General features: G+C 44.5%; 1 protein-coding gene and 1 long non-coding RNA gene across 6 annotated transcripts in view; one reads left to right on the forward strand and one right to left on the reverse strand.

Annotated features, from left to right (window-relative positions):
- Positions 1-1,098, reverse strand: part of TRIM26 (tripartite motif containing 26) — a 28,825-nt gene extending 27,727 nt beyond the window's left edge. For 2 of the 5 annotated variants that reach the window (XM_021936651.2, XM_009204709.4), the window contains exon 1: positions 861-1,098. The gene's annotated coding sequence lies outside the window, so the exon portion shown is untranslated. The remainder of the gene's footprint in view (positions 1-860) is intronic. The other 3 variants (XM_009204710.4, XM_009204708.4, XM_003897290.3) reach the window with 2 other exon arrangements.
- Positions 1,099-1,921: 823 nt separating this feature from the next.
- The window catches only part of LOC103883586, a 31,590-nt gene continuing 22,324 nt past the window's right edge, over positions 1,922-11,187 (forward strand). The window contains exon 1 of the long non-coding RNA XR_002521320.2: positions 1,922-2,033. This is a non-coding gene — a long non-coding RNA (uncharacterized LOC103883586). The remainder of the gene's footprint in view (positions 2,034-11,187) is intronic.

Here is an 11,187-nt window from a genome sequence, read left to right on the forward strand (position 1 = left end):
ACTGAGGTAAGATGTTAATAACAGGGGACCCAGCCTGGAGCATGTGGGAACTTTGTACTATCTTCTCAATTTTTCTGTAAATCTAAGTGTTGTAAAAAATAAAGTCCACTTAAACAATAAAATTGCAATTTTTGAACCATAAAAAGCCTATTTTTTTAAGGTAATTTTTTTGAACTTGGGGAAAAACATGTTAGGGATTGTGATTTCAGCCAACAGTTAAAAACAGGAGGGTAAGGCATGCATAAATGAATGTCATTCTCCCCTCTTTTGAAGTACACACAAATCCTGGTGTCAAAATTTGAAATCTACTAGAGATTTGGAAGTGTGTCCCTACCATGTACTCCACAAAGTTAAATTTACACTTTTTTTCTAAGGCCAGATAGGGAGAAAATCAGTAAGAAAAATGCTAATGGGCTGGAAGGAGTGAAAGCACAGCTCCAAGTATTTGTGGCTAAACCGGTTTACTCCGAACCAAAAAAAAAAGAAAAAGAAAAAGAAAGCAAGCATGACACTTTGGTCAGGGAGCTGGATTAGTCGCCCATCTACCAGGCTCCAAGCAACCGGACGGTCATCCAGGCCCTGCTTACTTCTGGTTCCGCAGACTAGAATGGATGGGAGTCTGAGCAGGATACCAGAAAGCGAGAAAGATCCAAGAGGAGTGGGAGAATGGAAGGACAAGCAAACAGGAGGGATCCGGCTGGCAGAGAGGACGCAGCGAACTTGACCCCCTCCTGAGCCTGCCCGGGGGCCTGGCCCCGTTTTGAACCCGGGCCCGGCGGCCGCGCTGGGGTCGCCCCAAACCCGGGGCGCGTGCGAGACTGTTGCTTCGCTGTATCTCTCGTTTGACACCCCCTACTCACCGGTCCCGAGCTCCGGGCCCCGAATCCCGGCCCGGGCCCCTCCTCTCTCGCGGCGGTCTGTTCCGGGTCCCGGTCCTCCACGAACAACCAGCGCGACAGCTCGTCCCCGCCCCGTAATCTCCCGGCTATTCGGGGCCCTTCGCCGAGATTTCTCCCGGACCAGCCCCAGGATTGGCTCCTGCCGAACTCCGCCTTCCAATAGGAACCTTAGTTTCTTTTACGTCACTGATCACCGGGCAAATCCCCAGCCAGCCGCGGGCGGTGGGGCACCAAGGGCAGCGAAATGGAAACTGAAATCAGGCGGGACAGAGGCTGCGCCAAGAGCCGCAGCCTGAGTTTGGCGCGTAATCGGGGTGGTCTGTTACACGGTATAAGGGATCAAATCCTAAGGCTTAGGAGGCCCCTACGTAGGACTCTTGAGAGTGCAATAATCCCCTTTGCACCTCTCGAGACCCCTCACTGCCCAACTCTGGCCTTGTGCTGGATCAGGGTCCGAGGGCAATTTGAGGCGAAGGTGGCGCTCGCCAGGTGCTCAACATTAAATACGAAGTCCCTTCCCCTAACGTGGCCTAAATTTGCATCCAGGACAAAGCAGGATTTTAGCAAGCTAATACTCTGAGACTTATTTACTAAAATTATCACTTCCTAGGTAAAATAACGTTCAACCAGACAGCCATTGTCGCCATTCGACGGAAGGAAAAACTGAGGTTCCAGGAGCTTAAGGGTCTGGGCCCAGTTCAGGGGGGTTGTTTCCGCTCCTTGACGCTGAATTTAGAAACCAGAGGCTGCAAAGCGGGCCGAGACACGGGTTCCCAGGGTCCTTGGTGGGGAGGTTTCCACGAGGCTCGGGCGCGCCCCCGCCCACGGCCCCGGAAGCTGACGCCGCCAAAGCGTACGCCGCTGCCCAGCCTGCGCTCGCTTCCTGCTCTGCCTGCAGCCGCCGCGTCCAGTCCAGCTGCAGGGCCATGCCCTGTGCTGCTGTTGCCGTATCCCAGGCACCGCTGCGTCAAGATCCCTGTCTTCCCCGGCCAGCCAGGCGGCAGCGGCGTTCAACTCGTGCACTGGGCTGGCAGCAGGCTGGGAAGAGGCGGCGCAGGTTCTCCGGGTCAGCCAGTGCCCTGCTCCTAAGGGTGGAGATCTAGCTGAGGACACTGTTCGCCCGCCTAGGCAGTGGTGAGAGGGTGGGCTACAGTTGTTTGGGTATTCATGAATGGAGGAGCTCAGGGTCCTAGACCCTAAAACCTGCCGAATCTTCACCCCTCCTCCGCTGGGGGTAGGGAAATTTGCACTGTATTTAAGCAAAGTGTGGTGGAGTGGGCGGGACATTCGGAAGAAACCACGCCCACATTTAACATCCCTTGTCCTTCCCTTCTCCCTCAGCCCTGCATTTTGTCTTTTTCCCCTTGGTCCAGCAGTATAACTCACGGTGCCTCTCCAGGCTGGGAGTAGTGTAGACTTCACCTGCTGAGCACAACTCTGGCGGGCCTGTGCTCTGGAGGTGGTCTCAGCACATCCTACCTAGACCCTCTTGATACCTGCTTTTTTAGTTGGTGGTGTGGGAAGAAAGTGTGTTTAAGATGCTCCTTAAATAATGCTGTGCCGCCGGGCGCAGTGGCTCACGCCTGTAATCCCAGCACTTTGGGAGGCCGCAGTCGGCGGATCACGAGGTCAGGAGATCGAGACCATCCTGGCCAACATGGTGAAACCCCGTCTCTACTAAAAATACAAAAATTAGCCGGTTGTGGTGGCACGCGCCTGTTGTCCCAGCTACTCAGGAGAGGCTGAGGCAGGAGAATCGCTTGAACCTAGGAGGTGGAGGTTGCAGTGAGCCGAGATCTCCCCACTGCACTCCAGCCTGGGGACGGAGCAAGACTCCGTCTCAAAAAAAAGTAATAATAAAATTTAAAAAAATTGCTGTGCCACTAAGCATTCTCTCCCTGTTCTGAGGTCTTTGGCCCATTCACAGGCCATTCTGGGCAGATTCCAGCCACAAATCCACCACCCCCCTTAAAATTCTCTACCCTCTTAGCACACTTAGAGGGGCATGGAAGACCCTTGGAGGGGCTGGAGCTCCTGACATAACAGCCCCGCTTAACTCTCTCTGACCTCCCTCAGGCCACTTCTCCCTTGGTACCTGTGCTTTCACCTTTCACCTGGTCTTGAAACTCCCTGCCCCAGACCCTTTCATGGCTGCCTGCTTCTTGTCAGTCATGTCTCTGTTTAATTGGCATCTCAGAAAGGTCTTCCTCCCTCACCCAGTTGAAACCAGTTCCCCATCATGCATTGTTCTGTTTCCCTTTCTGCATGCATTTGTTACCACTTGAAAGCACCTTGTTCATTTCTTTGTAAATGTGTTTATTTTCCATCTTCCTCCCCCTCAATGTAAGCCCCAAGAGAGTTGAGACATCACCTGTTTTCCACTCACATGGCTTCCATGTAAATAAATGTATGTTAAATGAAATGGGGCATTTCTAAAGCTGCCTGGCCCTGCTTGGCTGGGTATCAGTCATGCACTGAGTCCCTCTCCCACCACACTACATCATGATTGGTGCAGCTTCTCAAGTCCAAGTAAGGGTAACAGCAGTGGACGCTGGGAACACAATTTCTGCTTTGTGGTGGAGGAGACAGCTTTGTAGCAGCTTCGTAGCTTTGTGCCCCTCTACAGCTTCCTGCTTCATTTAAGGTTCTGAAGCAGAGTTGAAATTCCTTCCTCTAGCTCTCCAGTTCTGTGGTCATGCCAGATGGAGGCCAGGGCAGCATATGGGGCTGGGTAAGAGCGAGCTAAACTACATGGGGTTGAATTCTCCAGTCTGCCACGTTCTGTGAGGCTTTGGGGCAGTTGCTCAACCTCTGTGTGCCACAAGTTCTTCTTCTGCTTCGTACGGTTGTTATGAGGCTTAAATGTAAAGCTTTGAAATAGTGAATCAGTGCTGACTAGGCCAAAGGGTATGGTATAATTATTTGCATTTGAAATAAATATCTTAAATGGAGCAAGATGATTTAGTAGTTACATTCCTTGAGCAGCTCTGGTTTAATCTAAGGAGGAACTAAAGGCTGCTGTCTGAAAGTGGGTTTGTATATGACAGGGTACAGGAAGTGCTACCCCAAAATATGGCACCTTGGAAACTGAGAAAACAGCAGAAACAGGAAGGTTTCTCTGACCTTCTCTTGCTCGTTTCTCCCCTGAAGCAGGCCATAGAAACTAGAGTTCCCCTTGCCCCTTCTTCCCTGAAGCAGGCCACAAAATCTAGGAAGGTCACTGTCTGACCTGCTCCCTCCTTCTCCCTCCTTAATCTGAAGGCCCTCGTGTGACAGGCATCCTCTCCTATGCCCTGAGGGAGGGACTGTCACACAGGTATGCCAAGAAGAAACTGAATAGACAGGCCTTGCTAACTTTTCAGTTTATCACCGTTAGCTCATACACTTTTGTCCATGCAATCATACATCTGCCTGACTGTCCATACCACTACACAAATGTCCCCATTTCTTTGGGTTTTCGTTTCTGAAAGTTCTCATGTCGTGTAAAACTTGAATAAAATAAATGTGCATGCTTCTCTCTTGTTAGTCTCTTCTTTTTTATTGGAGTCTCCACATAGACCTTGTGATGGGTAAGGAAAACATATTAGTTTTTTCCCCTACGTTTAGCATAAATATATTGAGGTAAAATATAGCATTCAGAATCTCAGGATTTTAAGAATACTAGAGTGCTTGGAAAGAGGCCTCCAAACAAAAAACAAGCAAACAAAAAACTTGAAAACATGAAACTTCCATTGGTAAAGATGCAAAGAATCTGTTTGAATCTTTTGTGTGAAGGATGCCTTGGTATTAGGGCCAGAATGAATAAATGAATATCTGTAAAGGAAAAAGTAAAAGTTACATCAATGAAACAATTTTAAGCCAACATTTCTGTTTTCTGGTAGAGGCATAAGCTAATAAATAACTTTTGTGCTGCTAAAATCTGCCTGCTTTGTGCTAAGAATTGGCTGCAGGGTAAAAAATAACAGGTTTAACTGTCCTTTTTAAAAGGAAAAAAAAGGCATTTTGAATGCTAATAGCATTAACTACTGGGTTTTGAACAGAAAGCGTAGGCTGAACCAATCTCTTATATGACTTGGAATGTCATTTAAAATACTTTGTATTCCAAATTTGGTGACTTTTAAATGTCTATTAGCTCAAAAGTTAGTGAAAATATATTGTATAATATATAATGACAAATTCAACTTTAAAAAAAATTTTTTTTTGTTTTTGAAACAGGGTCTCACTCTGTCACACAGGTTAGAGTGCAGTGGTGCAATCATGGCTCACTGCAGCCTCTACCTCCTGAGCTAATGTAATTCTCCCACCTCAGCCTCCTGAGTATTTGGGACAGGTGTGTGCCACCATGCCTGGCTAATTTTTGTATTTTTTGTAGAGACAAGTTCTGGCCATGTTGCCCAGGCTGGTCTCAAACTCCTGGACCCAACCAATCCTCCTGCCTTGGCCTCCCAAAGTGCTGGGATTACAGGCTTGATCCACCGCGCCCGAACGACACTGTAGCATTTTCTAGTAGGCCCACAAAAAAATTTTCTAGGTCTCTAGGGTAGTTTAACTTTGATTTAGTATTTTAGGGTATTTAGAGTACTCTTTAGGGGTAGACATGAACTTGTAGAAAAGTGATGTCAATGCAAATGATTCTTGATCAATAGCAATGTCAATGAATTTTGTTCAGTGGAGGTATAGAAGATGTATATCCAGTGTATGTATATTCAATCTTCTGAATTCTCTTTGAACTAGTTCTTTTTTACTAGTCTCTTGTTAGTACATCTTTGATACATGCTCACTTTTTCTTTGTATAGGATACTGTCATTGACTCTTAAAGATTATACTTTGGCAATACGTTGCATTTTATTATTATGTCTCTTAATCTTATTATAACAATCTACCCTTCCCTTATTTTCATTCCATTAATTTGCTGGAGAAGCCAGTTCATTTATCCTGTAGAATGTTCCCCATACTGGATTTAGTTGATTGCTTCCTCATGGTATCAATTAACTTGTTCCTCTATTTCCTGTGTATCTTAGATTAAGTTTCATAAGGTAATAAAGGATGCTATGTAGTCATCTCATTCTAAGCAATCAAACATTTTCAATATCTTTCACCGTGTGTCCCTAACCCAGATACTACTAGTCTCTCTCTCTGCTGTAGAGGTAAGCGTCAATCTGCATTTTTGTGATAATCATCCTTAGCTTTTATTTTTATTTACTTAAGAGGCTTTATCAGATTTGAGCTTTTGTGTATGTATGGGTTTTTTTAGATGGATTCTCGCTCTGTCACCCAGGCTGGAGTCCAGTGGCGCGATCTTGGCTCACTGCAATCTCCACCTCCTGGGTTCAAGTAATTCTCCCACTTCAGCCTCCTGAGTAGCTAAGATTACAGGCACCCGCCACTACGCCAGGCTAATTTTTGTATTTTTAGTAGAAACGGGGTTTCACAATGTTGGACCAGGCTGGTCTCAAACTCCTGACCTCAGGTGACTTGCCCGTTTCGGTACCCCAAAGTGCTGGGATTACAGGTGTAAGCCACTGCTCCCGGCTGGGTTCAATTTTTTAAGGAGCATACTTCAAAAGCAATGCTGTGTACCTATTGTATCACATTTAGAGGTATATGATCTCATCCCATTTTTAGTTATGGTAGATTTGATGGAAGATTCAGATATTGTCAGCCTGATCCTTCCATACCCCAGTTTGTCAGTTATGGATTTACTGCCTCTCAGCTCCAAAAATGATCCTGAATATGTTAAATATGTTTTCTTTGCAAACTGGCCCTGAAGCTTTGTCAGTAGAGGGCACTGGAGAGTCATTGCAGGGAAAAACGATTTTGCTTCCTGGTTCTCCTGTGCTGTTTGCCAGGTTCCTGCAGTGAGTACATGGTTTCCCAGCACCTGCTCCTGCAGCACCCAAAACTTACCTAGTGTCCACTTACTTCAGTCACAGTCAGCAACACCCAGCAGCGAGCAGCTTCGTTAGGCACCCCTCCTGAAGGGGTTTTATACTGGAGTGTGTCTGGTATGAACAGCTTTTGCCTGCACCCTAGAGAGTGGGTTTCCAGCAAGTTCTGCCATAGTAGAACCACCTTGATGTCTCTACTCTCCCTGACGAGGTTAGATCCCATCCTCTCTTGTTTTCTCAAAAAACTAACCATCTATAAATATCTACTCTCCTGCTTCAGCAATTTTTTTTTACCATTTCACTGAATTATTCTCATGAGCATACAAACATATTATAATATATCACATTAAAAAACAAAACAAAACAAACTCCTTGATACCATATATATATATATATATATATATATATATTTTTTTTTTTTAATGGAGTTTTGCTCTTGTTACCCAGGCTAGAAAGCAACGGCACGATCTCAGCTCATTGCAACCTCCGCCTCTGGGTTTCAAGTGATTCTCCTGCCTCAGCCTTCTCAGTAGCTGGGATTGCAGGCACCCCCCCGCCGCCCCCGCCTCCACCACTCCCGGCTAATTTTGTATTTTTGGTAGAGACAGAGTTTCACCATGTTGGCCAGGCTGGTCTTGAACTCCTGACCTCAGGTGATCCGCCCCCCTGCCCACCCCGGCCTCCCAAAGTGCTGGGATTACAGGCGTGAGCCACTGCACCTGGCCAGTAACATCAGTTTTTAAAAGGATTTTGCTTCAGGTACTCTCCTACTTTCCTGCTCCACATTTACAGCAAAATTAGAAAATACTGTCTGTACCTGTTCTCTGTTTCCCTTTCTGTCCTTCTTTACTCAAAAACTGTGAAATATGTGTTCAAAAGTGTACATATAATCCATATACACATTTTAAAATATTGAGATAATAAAGGATATTATGTAATCATCTCTCACTCTAAGCAATCAAATATTTCCAGTATCTTTTATTATGTGCCCCTAACCAATAGATCACTCTCCCTCTCTCTTTGCTAGAGCTGCATTTTTTCGTGATAATCATTTCCTAGCTTTTATTTTTATTTTTATTTTTTGAGACAGAGTCTCGCTCTGTCACCCAGGCTGGAGTGCAGTGGCTCGATCTTGGCTCACGGCAACCTCTGCCTCCTGGGTTTAAGCAATTCTCTTGCCTCAGCCTCCTGAGTAGTGGGACTACAGGCACGTGCCACCACACCCAGCTAATTTTTGGTATTTTTAGTAGAGACGGGGTTTCACCATGTTAGCCAGGATGGTCTCAATCTCCTGACTTCGTGATCTGCCCCATCGGCCTCCCAAAGTGCTGGGATTACAGGCATGAGCCACCGCGCCCAGCTTTTATTTTTATTTTTAAGAGGTTGGGTCTCACTTAGTCATCCAGGCTGGAGTGCAGTGGCACAATTATAGCTCACTGTAGCATGTGAACTCCCGAACCCAAGGGAGCTTCCCACCTCAGCCTCCAGAGTAGCTGGGACTACAGGCTCATACCACCATGCCTAGTGAGCTTTTCTTTTCCTTTCGTTTCCTTTCTTCTTTTCTTTTCTTTTCTTTTTTTTTTTTTTCTTTTTTTGAGACAGAATTTCGCTCTTGTCGCCCAGGCTGGAGTGCAATGGCACAATCTCTGTTCACTGTAATCTTCACCTGCCAGGTTCAAGCAATTCTCCTGCCTCAGCCTACCAAAGTAGCTGGGATTACAGGTGCCCGCCACCACGCCGAGCTATTTTTTTTTTGTATTTTTGGTTGAGACGGAGTTTCACCATGTTGGCCAGGCTGGTCTTGAACTCCTGACCACAGGTGATCCACCTGCCTCAGCTTCCCAAAGTGCTGGGATTACAGGTGTGAGCCACCACACCTGGCCCCAGTGAGCTTTTCTTATTGTTATTATTATTGTAGAGATGGTGTCTAGCTATGTCACCCAGGCTTTTCTCAAACTCCTGGCCTCCAGCAATCCTACTGCCTTAACCTCCCATAGTGCTAGTATTAAAGACATGAGCCACCACACCAGCCATCCTAGCTTTTCTTTATACTTCCTTGATACATGTATGTATCCCTAAACAGGATATTGTCTAGTTTTGCCTATTTTTAAACTTTATATACATGGAATTGTAATGTACATGTTCTTCTGTGACTTGTCTTTATTTTTGAGATTCACCATCTTGATGCATATAGCTTTGGCTTGTCATTTTCACTGCTGTGTAGTATTCCAAATTTGAAAGTCCCATGTTTTTTTCTTCTCCATTTTACTACTCTAAGAACTTGGTTGTCTTCATAGTTTTGCTGTTATAATCAATGATGCTACGAACATTCTCCTACATGTACCCTGGCACATACCTGCAAGACTTTTTAGAATATGTAACTAGTAGTGAAATTTCTGAGTCTTAGAATGTGGTTGCAATATATATAGTGTTATTTTGTGAGGGGAGACTGTTTACCAGTGGTTGTGTAATCTACATTTCCTTTACTGGCAGATGAAATTTCCATTAAACCACATCTGCAACTTCACTTGGAATTGTCAGACTTTTGACTTTTGCCATTTTGATGTGTGTGAAATGTTATTGCATTTAGTTTTAATGTGCATTTTCCTAATTATTAATGAAGCTGAGCATTTTTCTTTTCTTTCTTTTTTCCTTTTTTTTTTTTTTTTTTTTTTGGCCAGTTGTATTTCTCTTTCTGTATAATGTCTTTTATGTTTTTTATACTTTCTTCTATTGGCTATTTTTAGTTTTCTTCTGGATTTGTTACCAAAATGCCAAGGATTTGGTCTAGGTTGCTCACTGCACAGTAAGCCAATCACTGAGACAACAAGTATTGCGAGGGAAGAAGGCTTTATTTGGGTGTTGCAACTGAGGAGTTCAGAGATCAGTTTTAACTCTGTCTCCTCTTATCAACTGATTAAAATTAAGGGTTTATATAGCCGGGAAGAAATGTAACTACATATGGGAAAACAGGAATTAGGGAGGGGTAAAGAAGGGGAGTTGGTCAACAGGCAGCCTGGGGTCAGTTAGGCAATCATGAAGGGTGAGGGGTCTGGTGTCTTACCAGATGCAGTGATCTGGTAAGTTTCAGTTTCCTGATACTACCAGGGAGCCCTGATAGTCAATTTCCTGAGAAAGGAACTCAGGTAAGACAAATGTGAGTTTCTCAAGTTTTAAGACTTGCAGGGTAAATTTCTATGTTTATTTAAAAAAAAAAAATCAGTCCTATAGAACAAATGAGTTAGTTTCAGATTTATGGGAAGTATTTGTTTTTTGAATATTTTGGACACTAATTCCTTGTTGGTTATATGTGTAACAAACATCTTCTTGGAGTTTCTGGCTTGTCTTTTCTTTCTCTTTATGTCATCTTTTGAGAAGAGAGAAGCATTTTTTTTTTCACTCTAAAGTAACTAAATGTATCAATCTTTATGTTTTGGACTCTTAGTCTACTTTAATAAATCCTACCTTGTCTTGAGATTACAAAGATAATCTATATTATTGACTAAACATTTTTCAGTTTAGCTGCTATAGACTGAATGCTTGTGTCCCTCCCAAAATTCGTATGTTAAAACCGAATCCTCAGTGTGATGGTATTTGGAGGTGGGGCCTTTGGGAGGTGATTAGATCATGAGATCAGAGCACTACTGAATGGGATTTGTGCCCTTATGAAAGAGACCCCAGAAAGCTCCCTTGTCTCTTCTACCATGTGAAGACACAATGAGAAGTTAGCAGTCTGCGACCCAGAAGAGAACCTTCATCTGAAACTGACTGTGCTGGCACCCTGAGCTCAGACTTCCCCTACCTCTAGCACTATGAGAACTAAGCGGTTGTTATTTAAGCCACCCAGTCTATGGTATTTTTGTTATAGAGGCCTGAACAACTAAGACATTTACCTTTCATTTGTAAATCTTTATAGATCTGGAATTAATTTTTGTGTTTAGAGCAAAATATATATTTGTTTCCCCCTTTTTCCATATGGTTAACTAATTATCTCAGTGTCATCTAATGCACAGTCTCTAATTTCCTCCACTGTTTTGCACTGCCAGCTCTGTCATATGTTATGTATTCATCCGTGCCCTCACCAATACTCATTGAGCATCTACTTTATGCTAAGTGCTCTTCTGGGTGCTGGGAATAAAGCGGTGACAAAACAGACAAAATCCCAGTGGAGCTTGTGTTCTGTTGGAGGAAGGCAAACCATGAACAAAGTAATAAAAAATTTGTAATATGCCAGACACAGTGGCTCATGCCTGTAATCCCACCACTTTGGGAGACCGAGGCAGGTGGATCACAAGGTCAGGAGATCAAGACCATCCTGGTTAACATGGTGAAACCCTGTCTCTACTAAAAATGCAAAAAATTGGCAGGGCATGGTGGCACACACCTATAATCCCAGCTAC

The sequence above is a fragment of the Papio anubis genome, chromosome 6, assembly GCF_008728515.1.
Source record: "Papio anubis isolate 15944 chromosome 6, Panubis1.0, whole genome shotgun sequence".
Taxonomy (NCBI): Eukaryota; Metazoa; Chordata; class Mammalia; order Primates; family Cercopithecidae; genus Papio; species Papio anubis.